General features: G+C 45.4%; 1 protein-coding gene and 1 pseudogene across 2 annotated transcripts in view; both read right to left on the bottom strand.

Annotated features, from left to right (window-relative positions):
- Positions 1–14,281, bottom strand: part of LOC124552606 — a 288,912-nt gene that overhangs the window by 192,874 nt on the left and 81,757 nt on the right. The gene's annotated exons all lie outside the window — the stretch shown is intronic.
- Positions 4,219–4,336, bottom strand: LOC124552795 (annotated as a pseudogene).

Here is a 14,281-nt window from a genome sequence, read left to right as displayed (position 1 = left end):
AATTAAGTTGGGTGATGCTGAGGGAATTAGATTAGGAAATGAGGCACTTAAAGTAGTAAAGGAGTTTTGCTATTTGGGGAGCAAAATAACTGATGATGGTCGAAGTAGAGAGGATATAAAATGTAGGCTGGCAATGGCAAGGAAAGTGTTTCTGAAGAAGAGAAATTTGTTAACATCGAGTATAGATTTAAGTGTCAGGAAGTCATTTCTGAAAGTATTCGTATGGAGTGTAGCCATGTATGGAAGTGAAACATGGACGATAAATAGTTTGGACAGGAAGAGAATAGAAGCTTTCGAAATGTGGTGCTACAGAAGAATGCTGAAGATTAGATGGGTAGATCACATAACTAATGAGGAAGTATTGAATAGGATTGGGGAGAAGAGAAGTTTGTGGCACAACTTGACCAGAAGAAGGGATCGGTTGGTAGGACATGTTCTGAGGCATGAAGGGATCACCAATTTAGTATTGGAGGGCAGCGTGGAGGGTAAAAATCGTAGAGGGAGACCAAGAGATGAATACACTAAGCAGATTCAGAAGGATGTAGGTTGCAGTAGGTACTGGGAGATGAAAAAGCTTGCACAGGATAGAGTAGCATGGAGAGCTGCATCAAACCAGTCTCAGGACTGAAGACCACAACAACAACAACAACAAGTTCTAGGGGACTGATGACCTCAGAAGTTGAGTCCCATAATGCTCAGAGCCATTTGAACCATTTTTTTGTTCTACTAATTGTGAAGCATTTATAAGTTTACAGCTAATTAAGCACTTGCAAGTGGTTGGTTTGGTGACCCGACAATCGAGCTTCTTCAACGCGCTGTCCAATGTACTTCTGCATTTCCACAATCCTCCTCCGGTAGCTGCGTGGTCAGCGCGATGGGATGTCATGCCTAACGACCCGGGTTCGAGGTTTTCTCCTCTCAGGGACCGGGTGTTGTGTAGTCCTTATCATCATCATCATCATCATTTCATCCCCATCGACCAAGTCGCCGACGTGGCGTCAACTCGGAAGACTTGCACCAGGCGAACGGTCTACCCGACGGAAGGCCTAGCCACATGGCATTCCCATGTTCATTTCCACAAGTCTGCAGTCTAATTTTCTCTTTTGGGAAGTCCAAGTATCGTTGCTGTTGTTGTTGCGGTCTTCAGTCCTGAGACTGGTTTGGTGCAGCTCTCCATGCTACTCTATCCTGTGGAAGCTGCTTCATCTCCCAGTGCGTACTGCAGCCTACATCCTTCTGAATCTGCTAAGTGTATTCCACGCTCCGATCCGTAGGACGCCAGTTTTCTCTCTCCTGATAACGACGTCTCTTGAGTAGTCCCCGCCCAGAGATCAGAATGGGGGACTAATTTACCTCCGGAATATTTTACCCAAGAGGACGCCATCATCATTTAACCATACAGTAAAGCTGCATGCCCTCGCTATTGTCATGTAAATCATTTATGACTTGCAGTTAAATATTTTGACGGTATTGCCTCGCTTAGCTTCTCTGCGCTCCAACGGCGATTCCTGCACCGACTTAAACATGAGCTGGAAATCTCAGGTAACGAAACTTTACTCTTTGGTTAACTGACAGCTTGATGGTTTCATACCATGAAGCACCAGGATGTGGCATATATCTGTCCTACTCGTGTTCACAGTTGTACCTACTTTCTGATAGAACAACTAGCATGTCATTGCAATGCTTCGACTCTGTTATGTATCCTGTGTAGTCCTCAAGTGACAGAGCGGTGTAAGCCGTGTATGATACACCTACCATTGCCCAGTTATACGGATCTGAGGACGGTAACACGTGTTGCCGACATTAGTAATCAAATAATTGTGTTTACACAGCTTACTTGGAAAATACCGGGTCATCAAAAAGTCACTATAAATTTGAAAACTTAATAAACCACCAGAGGTAAAAACTGACACACATGCTTGGAATGGCATGGGGTTTTATTAGGAAAAAAAAGTTCACAAAATGTCAGACAGATGGCTCTGGACAGCAAAACGTCAGTGACTGCGCATGACAATCGTGTATAAAAGGAGCTGTAATGAGAGAGAGAATCAGATGCGCCAGCAGTCGCAGCATGTTGACATTACCTGAAACGGCGCTTTTAGTGAAGCCGTGTTATCAGAATGGGCAATGTGCTAGTTCAGCGTTACGATCCTATCGCCATAGGAAGGGGACTCGAGCGGGTAAAGGTCCGTTGACAAATGCAGCTGTGGCGAGAATGATTTCGAATTTCGGAGTCACGGGTTGTTTAGACGATAGACCCCGTAGTGGCCGACCGAGCACAAGGCGTAATGCTGCTGAGACAGTTCAGGAAGAAATGGAGACTGTAGCGGGTTCGTCTATGCACGGGGAAGTCAGCGCTCGTGCAGTCGAACGTCGCACCGGCATTCCATACACTACTGTTTGTTAGCACTTAGGCGTACCCTGCGATGCTATCCGTACAAAATCCATCGGCATCATAAACTGTTACCTGGCGATTTAGTGAAGCGGAGGGCATTTGCGGTGTGGGCGTTTCAAAAGATGGTGGAAGATGACGATTGGTTGAGTAACGTGTTGTGGACCGACGAAGCTGATTTCACGCTCCGAGGGTCTGTCAACGTCCACAACTGCAGAATTTAGGCTACCGAAAATCCTAGAACTATCGTGGAAACTCCATTGCACGACGAGAAAGTCACGGCATGAGTTGGATTTACCACATCTACCGTTATAGGGCCTTCTTTCTTCTTCGAGGAAATGCGGGATTCTGGTTTTGTAACTGCTACCGTGACGGGTGAGAGGTACGCCGATATGTTACAGAATCGCATCATCCGCAGCCTGGCTGATAAACACCTGCTGGAACGTACGATGTTTATGCAGGATGGCGCTCCACCCCATATTGCTAGACGTGTGAAAGGTCTCTTGCGCGCGTCGTTTGGTGATGATCGTGTGCTCAGCCGCCACTTTCGTCATGCTTGGCCACCTCAGTCCGTGCGATTATTGGCTTTGGGATTACCTGAAGTCGCAAGTGTATCGTGATCGACCGACATCTCTAGGGATGCTGTGAAAGACAACATCCGACGCCAATCCCTCACCATAACTCCGGACATGCTTTACAGTGCTGTTCACAACATTATTTCTCGACTACAGCTATTGTTGAGGAATTATGGTGGACATATTGAGCATTTCTTGTAAAGAACATCATCTTTGCTTTGTCTTACTTTGTTATGCTAATTATTGCTATTCTGATCAGATGAAGCGCCATCTGTCGGACATTTTTTGAACTTTGTATTTTTTTTTGTTTCTAATAAAACCCCATGTCATTCGAATCATGTGTGTCAATTTGTACCTCTCTATCTACATTATTCCGTGATTTATTCAAAGTTATACTGATTTTTTGATCACCAGGTACATTGGTTCGCAAAAGAAGACCAGATTACGAAATTTTATTCAAAGCATGAGTTTCCATTCTATCATTAGTACTCAGAATTTATTCCATCATGATCTTATACTCCTATTTTCGTCAATGCGATGTGTCTCACCTCTTGAACGATTAGCATCCAAAAAATCACTTCATTATTTTATTTCATTTTCTAGGAATACAGCCCTGATAAGACACTGCAGACTGTTGAGTGGGACCGACAGGTCTAATAAACACACTGTGAATCGAGAGTAAACCAATGAAAGATCATAGTGATAAGTAGTAGCAGAAATGAAATTAGTGACATCGAAATTGGGGATCACTTGACGGACGAAGCAAGGGATGTATAAGAGTCAGTCAGAAATGGGATTCCTCGTTGAACTACTCTTTTCTTAACTGTTGCTTAGGTCTAGACTACCTTGGGTGTTCTCTACATTCATCTGCCAATCATTTCTTTTCCTGTTTTGCGAGGTCCACCGTCTCCGTACCCCTGTGGAGATCATTCCTGCACCCCATCCAGAGCCTTCTTCGGCCCCTTCTGCCCTCCACGGATCCTGAGAATGTTACCCGCGGTTGTTTTTCCTCTTCCATCATAATTAGGTTTTTTTTTTTTTTTTTTTTTAGCACTCCGTCTTCAGGCCATGAGTGGCCTACCGGGATCATCCGACCGCCATGTCATCCTCAGGGGAGGATGTGGATAGGAGGGACGTGGGGTCAGCACACCGCTCTCCCGGCCGTTATGATGGGATTCTTGACCGAAGCCGCTACTATTCGGTCGAGTAGCTCCTCAATTGGCATTACGAGACTAAGTGCACCCCGAAAAATGGCAACAGCGCATGGCGGCCTGGATGGTCACCCATCCAAGTCCCGACCACGCCCGACAGCGCTTAACTTTGGTGATCTCACGGGAACCGGTGTATCCACTGCGGCAAGGACGTTGCCATAATTAGGTGTCTTGCCCACATAAATCGTTCGTTCGTCTGTCGGCCAACATCAGCTTATGAACACTGATCTGCCAGTTCATGGTTTTTAATATCCTCCATTTCTCTGGTTGGTTCTGTGGGTTGCGGCCAAATACTTTCCTTAATAATTTCTGACAACATTTCTCGTGGAGAAAAACAGTGGTCTGGTTACAATACCTTAAAAATAAATTAAAACTAGTGTTGACAGCAATAAAATATTTATAGCAGTTTACATTCGTGGAGTCACAACGCATTCACCGCCTACGATCATGGTATGGATGGTCTGAAGACGGTCACATTCTGACCAAACCCGGTAACCATTGCAAATAAATATTTTATGATGGTCAAGATTGTTTTCAATCAATTTTTAAAAGTGTTCCTTAACATCTTTCTCTCGAAGACTAGAAGTAGTTGTTGAAGCATCCCCAACTCTCTTGTGGTTCCCTTTTTAGGTACTCCACGTCGACGTCTGCTCGTAGATACGTATCGTCGGTAGGTTTTCCGGTTTTACTTCCCGACGTGGCAGCGACGACTCTCCGATGAGGTGCGGGCCTTGTGTTTTGCTACTACTGCGTGTCTTGTAAATATCGCTTTTATTTAGTAATTTGCCCGGCTAAAACTCTCCCCTTTTATGATTAAGACAGCCCACGCCACCTTTCGGAGGGAGTGGGGACGTCAAAGAGTCACAGAAGTTCATATTAAGCAGTCCGTAAAACAGTAAACGTTCGCTTCAGTCAGCGTGTTAGTTAATGCCTACGCTTTCCGCTAGATGGTGCTGACTTACTGCTGAATAGCTTTGGTTCCGTAAAACCTTCGCTGATTAGTACTAGGTAAATGAAGTAAGTACAACACTCTTGTATTTCACTTTCACTCTATATTCAAGGATTAAGATGGTGATGGATGATGGTCTATTTAAAAGGTTCCTAGCCTGGAGGAATCTAAATAGCCCGCAAATGCCGATATGCACGCGCTCTACGTCCAGATTCGCAACTAACGGTACACACTTTAAAAAGTCCACACGTTTATATCTGAATACCGGTACCTCTGAATTCACTTGTATCAGCAGCTAATTTGAGTTTCTGTCGTCTGTATGTCCGTAAGTTCCCAATCTAGCACTCAAGTCCTAAAATCCCCTTATTACTCCGTTGCTACCAACAGTCAGAGATAGTACACTACATCACTTTTAATCTCCGTAATATTCTAACAGTTTATCGTGAATCTTAACACGATAAAGTCCAATCTAATTATTATCTCGCTAACTGACACGAGTTCCCCGCCCTTTAACGAAACAATCAAGGAAAAAAGGCGGCAATAATGACGACCAGGCCTTTTTATAGGTTTTTCATCACAAGAGTTTAACGTCACTGCCTTCTCAATGACGGAGCTCCCGTGGCTTTGCTGTACTTAGACGTTAAACTACTTGCTATTCACATCAGCTGACTGTGGTGGCCAGGGTGGTTGCGACAATAGATCCTGTTTACAGAACCAGTCTTGGATGATGCGAGTTGTGTGAACAGTGGCATTGTTGTCTTGCACCGCCACATCACCTTCGGGAAACAAAGATGGTGCCGTGGGATGGACATGATCAGCCAAAATGGACACATAAGCCATGGGACTTACGCGATCTCTCTGAGTGAACTTGGGGCGAGGAATACCATGATATGGTTGCCCAAATCGTCACCGAACCCCCGCCATATTTCACTGTTGGAACGTAAGGACAGACAGATGTTGCAACATTCTGCAATAAGACTCATCCTATCACACGACTTTCTTCCATTGCTCCATAGTCCAGGTGTTGTAACTTCGGCGTCCCGTTTTACTGTTACGGGCATTTGCATCACTGGTCAGTGGTTTTGGACTTACAACTTGCCCTGCAGTTCCCTGTTCAAGAACCTTCATTCGGGGATTTTCGTTGCTAAAAAGGTTCAGGAGTGCTACGTTCAATTCTGCAGTATCTTTCGCAGCTGTGTCACGTCACAATCGTCTTCAATGACCGTTTGTCACGATCAGTAGACTCACATTTTCGTCGTTGTTGTCACTTCGTGGCTGATGTTTTTCTGATTTCCCTGTGTGTGGTAAAGGTCTTCATGAAACAACAAACACTTCGGCTACCTTGCTTATGGAAGCATCTACCATACAAGGACTACTTTCGAATTCACTTCGCTCCAACATAAAGCACTCGTAAGTACACACAACACTCTTCTGACGAAGACTGACACTTGGAACGTACTGAGGTCAATGCACAGGTACCGTTACTGGTGAAATACAACAGCTTAACCTGCTGGTTTGACTAGTATATGTATTTATTGAGACGCCCTGCTATGCCCGCAGGACAGGACAGATAGTTCAAGTTGTGGAAAGGGGCCAAAACAATCGGCTGTCAGTTACAGTCGAACATACAACCTTTTATTTGATCAAACATTACAAGAGCGAAGTTTTTTAAAAAAGAACACAGATTTAGTTTTGGAACTTAACTACCTGCTGAATGCGCCATACAATCTCATGCCTCAAGGGCAAGACCAGTTTAATTTAAAAACGGCTGAAAGCCAATAACTTAAAGCTCAACCAAAATCAGAAATTCAAAGGCAAAGCCTTATCTTAAACAGTTCCTTAATTAGGCTGAAGGCCCATAGAATCTGACCCTTCAGGAGCAAAAAACTTAAATTCAAAATCGGCTGAAGGCCCAACACTTAAAGCTCAATAACATCAGTTTTAAAAATGCCAAAGGCTTTACGTAAAACAGTTCTTAAATTAGGTTCAAGACCCAAACCATCGGACATCTTAAGGGCAAATCAACCTTAATCTAAAAATCGGCTAGAATCCATACTAGTACAAACAACAAGAACAAACAAGAAAAGGCAGTACACCAACGGTGCTCAGAAGTTTCCGAGGGTCGGCTTGGAATTAAAACACTAATGCTCAGGTGAAATAGGCAGTCGGCCCAACCATCATCGATCCGACGACAACCCAACTGACAGACAATCAACATACCCACCGACAAGCTATCCTCCGCTTCACCCGACGAGCACTCAACAGGGAAATAAATGGAAGAACGTAGAAGGTATTGGCGCCTACAACCAATTATACATTGAGCTGTCAAACTACACACCATGCTGGACAGCTACAACACGATGAGGAAAATACACTGCCTAAATTTACGTCAACGGCCAGGGCAGGTAACCAGAACGTTAACGGCCGCAAGGTAGAAGAGTCCGCTGGTGCACTTCAGTTCAAATAACCAAGTAGAGTTAAACCACCGGAGGATGGCTAAAATTAGCCAACTTGAAAACTCACGTTATTGCTTGCGGGAATGACCCAACAGCTGACAACGAACTCCAAACGACATAATGTGAAGAGTTGTGACCTGCTGGTAGATTAAGTCAAAACTCATGTCCAGGATCGGTGAGCCACGAACCTTGTAGCAATGGGAACAGCACCACACACTCCGACACTACATAGACACCGCCAGCGCTCCCGGCCAAACCACGCGCTGCGGGGTCTTCCTCGCTGCTCTACACCAACCGACCATCTCCCAGGTCTGGAAACGGTGGAAGGACCAAATATACGTCGGCCGATGACACGACCAACCAACAGTCGTCCCGCTCCAATATCCCTCCGTCGGACAGTTCATGTGTGTCGCCAGCGGTCGGCGAGCACTGGCTGTCGGCGCCTCACCGGCGCTCCGTCCCCCGACTTCACTGCTGCTGCGTCCCCACTGCACTGCTGGTCCGTCTCCAACTGACTGCCAGACACACGACGACCCGGAAATACTACCGGTCGCTCCAGAGATGATAAACAGTGCACTTATCGATACGCGCTGCTGCTGATGCTCACACGCAAGTAAGGCAGTAAATGGAATAAGAAAACGAGGCGGGAGTACCGTAATAGAAGATGACAAACAATAAATGGAATAGACGCGAGCCGTGCACAGCTCATTTGTGTTCAAGCATGTATTTCTCGCGACATTTCCATATTTTTCTTGAACCTCTGTATCTAGCGAATAATTCAGGAGGTAGAGGGCAAGTGCTTCGTACTATGAGATGAGGACACTAGCACAAGAGAGGAGCTCAAATGGCTCTGAGTACTATGGGACTTAACTTCTGAGGTCATCAGTCCCCTAGAACTTGAAACTACTTAAACCTAACTAACCTAATGACATCACACACATCCATGCCCGAGGCAGGATTCGAACCTGCGACCGTAGCGGTCGCGCGGTTCCAGACTGTAGCGCCCAGAACCGCTCGGCTACCCCGGCCGGCGAGAGGAGTTCCTTGCGGGTCGCATCGCATCAGTCAGAAAACTGATGAGTCAAAAAGAGAACAAGCTAAAAAAAAAAAAAAGCTGAATGGCTGTCAACAGAATTTTATTCCATTCCTCACGCAGCTGTTGCTATTCATTGCGGGATACTGGAAGAGCATCACTGCAACCATCATCAGTTGCCAGAATGAGATTTTCACTCTGCAGCGGAGTGTGCGCTGATATGAAACTTGCTGGAAGATTAAAACTCGTTCCGGCACACAGTTTTTATCTGCCAGGTGGGTTCATATCAGCGCACACTCCGCTGCAGAGTGAAAATCTCATTCCAGTATCATGCCCCAGGCTGTGGCTAAGCCATGTATCCGCAATATCCTTTCTTTCAGGGGTGCTAGTTCTGCATGGTTCGCAGGAGAACTTCTGTAAAGTTTGGAAGGTAGGAGACGAGGTATTGGCAGAAGTAAAGCTGTGATGACGGGGCGTGAGTCGTGCTTGGGTAGCTCAGTTGGTAGAGCGAAAGGCCAAGGTCCGGAGTTCGAGTCTCGGTCCGGCACACAGTTTTAATCTGCCAGGAAGTTTCATCATCAGTTGGTTGGTTGATTTGAAGGAGGGGAGCGAGCAGTGAGGTCATTTGTCCCATCGGATTAGGGAAGGACGGGGAAGGAGATCAACCCTGCCCTCTCAAAGGAACCATCCTGGAAATTGCCTGATGCGACTTAGGAGAAATCACGGCAAACCCAAATCAGGATGGCCGGACAAGGGGTTTGAACCGTCCTCCTCCCAAATGCGAGTCCAGTGTGCAAACCACTGCACCACCTCGCTGGCCTCAGAGTCATAAAAATATCTTACCTTCATTATCGTCTGTGGACGGATTATGGAGAAAAGGCACCTCCAGAGTTGTGCATGGATTACTTTATTCTGCCGTACTTGTAATTTTGTTACTGAAAGATTTGTAATGTGACCCACGCTCTCTCTACGAAACGGGTGAATATCCACCCAAGTGCGAACAACAGAAATCTGTCTCGTATGACGTTGTCTGCGATGTTCCTATACGACGAACCCTAGAGCCGTTGTAGGCGGCGGTGTGGGAATCTGGGACGTTACTGCGCCGGTGCTACTGGTGTGTGACGGCTGACTAGGACGAACCGGCGGCGTGGAGCGCCAAGACGGAACTGCTGGCACTCCGAGGCGTAGAGCGTAACTCACTTAGCACTATCCGGCGGTGGCCTAAATATCTCAGAGGCGCTGCGAGGGCTCGTGACCTGTCGCAGCAAAGAGGTACCTAAAGGGGCCAGCACACGTTCAATACTTTTTGACAGTACTAGTTTCTAATACGTTCAATATACTGAAGCGACCTCATACTGTCAATAACACTGACAAAAATTGACAGCTGACAACTCAAGGTTAAGACGTCAAACACGCAAAAGAAAAATCGTTTGCTGCAGTTATATTAGCTATAGCTTTCAAGCAACAGATAACAATGAAAAAGAGGAAATCGGTCCGAGATTGGTTAAAAAAAAAGGAGCGACTGCTGACATCTTAATTTACTGACATAAATCAGACTCACGGACCCGAAAGGATTTAATAAATTATGTTCCGACGGCATCGTACAAGTTATTAGTGTCGATATGAAGTAAAATAGAAAAGCAAAATAGGTCGATGAGAGAGGTAACAGCATTCGACAAGATATTAGGACTAACCTAGAGGTGCCTGGTGACAGACAAGTCATTCTAATGCTTCTAGTTTAGTTCTGTAATAACAGCAAGTACAATTAGTAACATTTTATGGAAACCTCTGAAGCGATGATATCTGCATAGCAAGGACCTTTTATATAATTAACGTAAAACTTTTTTTTACGCTTTGGGATAATTTGGTGAATCTGAAATGCATTTCGCAGACCTATTACTAATCATTGCACATGTATGACTTTTTGCGGATGGGAGCATTTTTTCGAAAGTGCTATGCAACACAACAATCTATATTTTCAAATTAAGCAATTAAGCAATGTTGTAGAAAATCCTCCGCCAACCATCCGAATCTGGTATATAAAAATACAGTGATTACCCTTGCATAGGCGCCTTACAGTTCTTTTGTGTTAAAGACGCTTTGAAAATGGAATCTGAGGTATGACATGGACAATGGCGAATTGAAAAAATAAACAGCGCACGCTAACGACAAGTGGCTGGTTTCTGCAGCTCTGCCAACATCTGAATGGAGCATATTGTCAAACCGCCAGTATTTAACCTCACATATTCAATATATATTGACAATATTGAGAGTTTTTGAGGTCCATCAGCACCAGTCATCAAGGTTTCCAGTATTGACAATACTTCAATAACGCCATAAAGCGGTTAATTATTGACAGTATGACAATATTATTGAACGTGTTAGGGCCTCGTACCCGCCAGCACACACTGCTTCGACGAGCACGCTTTGAACGCAACGTAAACTCCGTGGTGAACAGCCGAAGCCAGACAAGGGGAATATCTCGGAGTTGTTGAAAGCAGTTTAAGGACGTCCCCCTGGCGGGGCGGCTACCCGCACAGCCTCCTTGGTGTGCGGGAAGATCTACTATCAGGCGGACACTGTACACAACATACGGTGGCAGGTCACATAACTTTTCATGAGTACTGCACTACAGATACGCGCCACTGTTTTTCAACGTAATCAACAAGTTTCTGTAAACAACGGTCGGGGCGTTGTACCAGTTGCTGAATTCCTCGACAGTGGAAATCCAGCCTTGGTCACGGGGCCATTTAGAGGAAGCTATACGTGAACGTGTTCATTATTCGAAACCCTCCTGCCCCTAGATGTTCTTTCAGCCTACAGAAAATATGGAAACCGCGTGTTGCACGATGTGAACTTCCCGACCAGCTTCATCCACGTGCGTGTGTCCTCGGTCAATGTTGTTATCATTTCACTACAGCATGATGCGACGCTCCGTTTGGCCCATACACCGTCAGAGTTTCAAACTGAATCTGTCTGCAGTTGTAAGCATTTGCTCACAAGGATCATAATGAGCCGCGTACTTCAAACCTGGAGTCGTTTCCAGCTGCTGCGCTATTTCGCTCGCACACCGTGATGCTCCTGTTATCCGTACGGCAGTACAACTGTATGTGCGCAGTAGACGCGGATCCATTGCTCTCTTCTGACAATGCAACACACTTGCTGCTCAATGGCCTTCATGGGCCCTCATACACATTTATTGGGCAATAATTTTGCGTCAAGACAGGGTCTTTTCGTAAGAGAGTGCAAAAATGTAACAGGATATAGAGAACGCTCCACTGAAGAATTTGAGGTCGGAAATCTGGGTTCGGAGAAGCCAGTTTAAGGAGATAATAGGAATTAAGTCACATTACTCCGTACTTTTTTATTTACTTTAGTTACACTTGACTGCAAATACCAGCACTAACACAATGAACGTACCATTTCTTCCGTATCTCACAAAATCTGCTCAAAGTGACAGCCGTCAACCCCAAAGCAAGCATGACATCGGCAAAAAAGATTCTGACGCACCCTGGCGAAGGTTCCTGGTGTGTTTCGAATCACATCACAGGCAGCTGCAATTCTGGCAAGTAATTCCATCTTCACTATATATGAAGATGGTATCTGTTCCCGAGAGAACAGATAGCACTGATGACGGTGCAGCTACTCTAGAATGAAATGATAATTAAGTCGACACCCTAGCTGCAATCAAGCGTTGATATGCATCAACGGGGACAGGTGAAAATGTGTACCCCAACTTAGACTCGAACCCGGGACTCCAGCTTACATGGCAGACGCTCTATCCATCTGAGCCACCGAGGGCACAGAGGATAGTGCGCCTGTAGGGACGTATCCCTAGCACGCTCCCCGTGAGTGTGATGGCCAAACATCTGTTAGGCGAACTACAAATGTAGTGGTGTGGACATGCTGGGAATGTGAGTCTCACGGGGAGCGTGAAAGGGCTAAGTCCCTGTGCCCGTCTCCTCGGTGGCTCAGATGAACAGAGCGGCTGCTATGTAAGCAGGAGATTATGGGCTCGAGTGCTAGTTGGGGCACACATTTTCAACATGTCCCGAATGATGTATATCAGCGCCTGTTTGCAGCTAGGGTATCCATTTAATTATCATTTAATTCCATCTTCCTACCGACTTCGGTCTCATATACAAGTGACTAAATATCCTCATACGAAGCGTGTTTTTTAAATAAGCACCGTCTTGAAATTAAGAAAAGACGTGCTAAGATATCTCAATAATTTTATTTTTACCTGAAAGCCTGTAACTTAATCTACTTTTCTACATAATTTCCATCAATACTGAGGCACTTGTCATAACGTTGTACTAGTTTTTGAATACCCTCCTCATAGATGTCTGCCGCCTGACTTGTTGACCACTGCATCACCACTGTTTTGACTTCGTCATCATCTTGAAGACGCTGACTGCCCAGGTGTTTCTTCAAGTGCAGGAACAGATGGTAGTCACTGGGTGCAAGATCGGGGCTGTACGGAGGATGATCTAGAGTTTCCCATCGAAAAGATGTGATGAGATCTTTGGTCCGATTGGCCACATGCGGACGGGTATTATCTTGCAGCAAAACGATCCCCTTGCTCAACTTCCATGGACTGTTGCTTTGATTCTGGTGTGACGTAGGCCACCCTGGTTTCATCGCCCGTAACAATTTGGCTTAAGAAATCATCACCGTCGTTGTGGTACCGCTCAAGGAAAGTCAATGCACTGTCTAAACGTTTGGTTTTCTGCACATCCGTCAACATTTTCGGTACCAAACGTCCGCACAATTTTCGGTAATGCAAGTGCCCGGTCACAATGCCATACAAAACACTACGAGAAACATTAGGGAAGTTATCCCACAAGGAGAAAATCGTAGAGTGCCTGTTTTCTCTCTTCTTATTCTCCACATACTGCACCAAACTTTCATTAACGAACGAAGGACGCCCACTCCATTGTTCATCATGCACATTTGTGCGGCCATCTTTAAATGCTCTCACCCACTTTCTTACCATTCCATCAGTCATAGCGGTTTCTCCGTAAACTGCACATATCTGACGATGAATATCGATCGCTTTTAGGCCTTTAGCACTAAGAAATGTTATAACAGACCGTACTTCAAAGTCGGCGGGACTCGATTAAAAAAATGGTTCAAATGGCTCTGAGCACTATGGGACTTAACCTCTGTGGTCATCAGTCCCCTAGAACTTAGAACTACTTAAACCTAACTACTTAAACACACATCCATGCCCGAAGCAGGATTCGAACCTGCGACCGTAGCTGTCACGCGGTTCCAGACTGAAGCGCCTAGAACCGCACGGCCACACAGGCCGGCACGCGCGATTATCGGACCATCTTAAACACTTAGTACACAACGTAAACAATGAAGAATCAGACTGTAATGGCGTCAGTGCGTAGATTAAGGCATAGGTATTCATGTAAAAATAAAATTATTGAGATATCTTGGCACGTCTTTTTTTTAATTTACTTACTTAAAAAACACGCCTCATATAATGCGCAATATACTGAGGAAGCGTCATTATTTTTGATGCTCTGCTGTCCTTCAGTATATTGCGCAAACCATCAATGTTATTATGCAAACTCAGTACTGCGCAGTAAGTATTGAGCGTGTGAGGGCCCCTTTAGCGTAGGAGCGACACTTCTGATTCACTTTCTGAATTCCC

This window comes from Schistocerca americana, chromosome 10 (genome assembly GCF_021461395.2).
Source record: "Schistocerca americana isolate TAMUIC-IGC-003095 chromosome 10, iqSchAmer2.1, whole genome shotgun sequence".
Lineage (NCBI taxonomy): Eukaryota > Metazoa > Arthropoda > Insecta > Orthoptera > Acrididae > Schistocerca > Schistocerca americana.
This window is presented reverse-complemented; position numbering and strand designations above follow the sequence as displayed.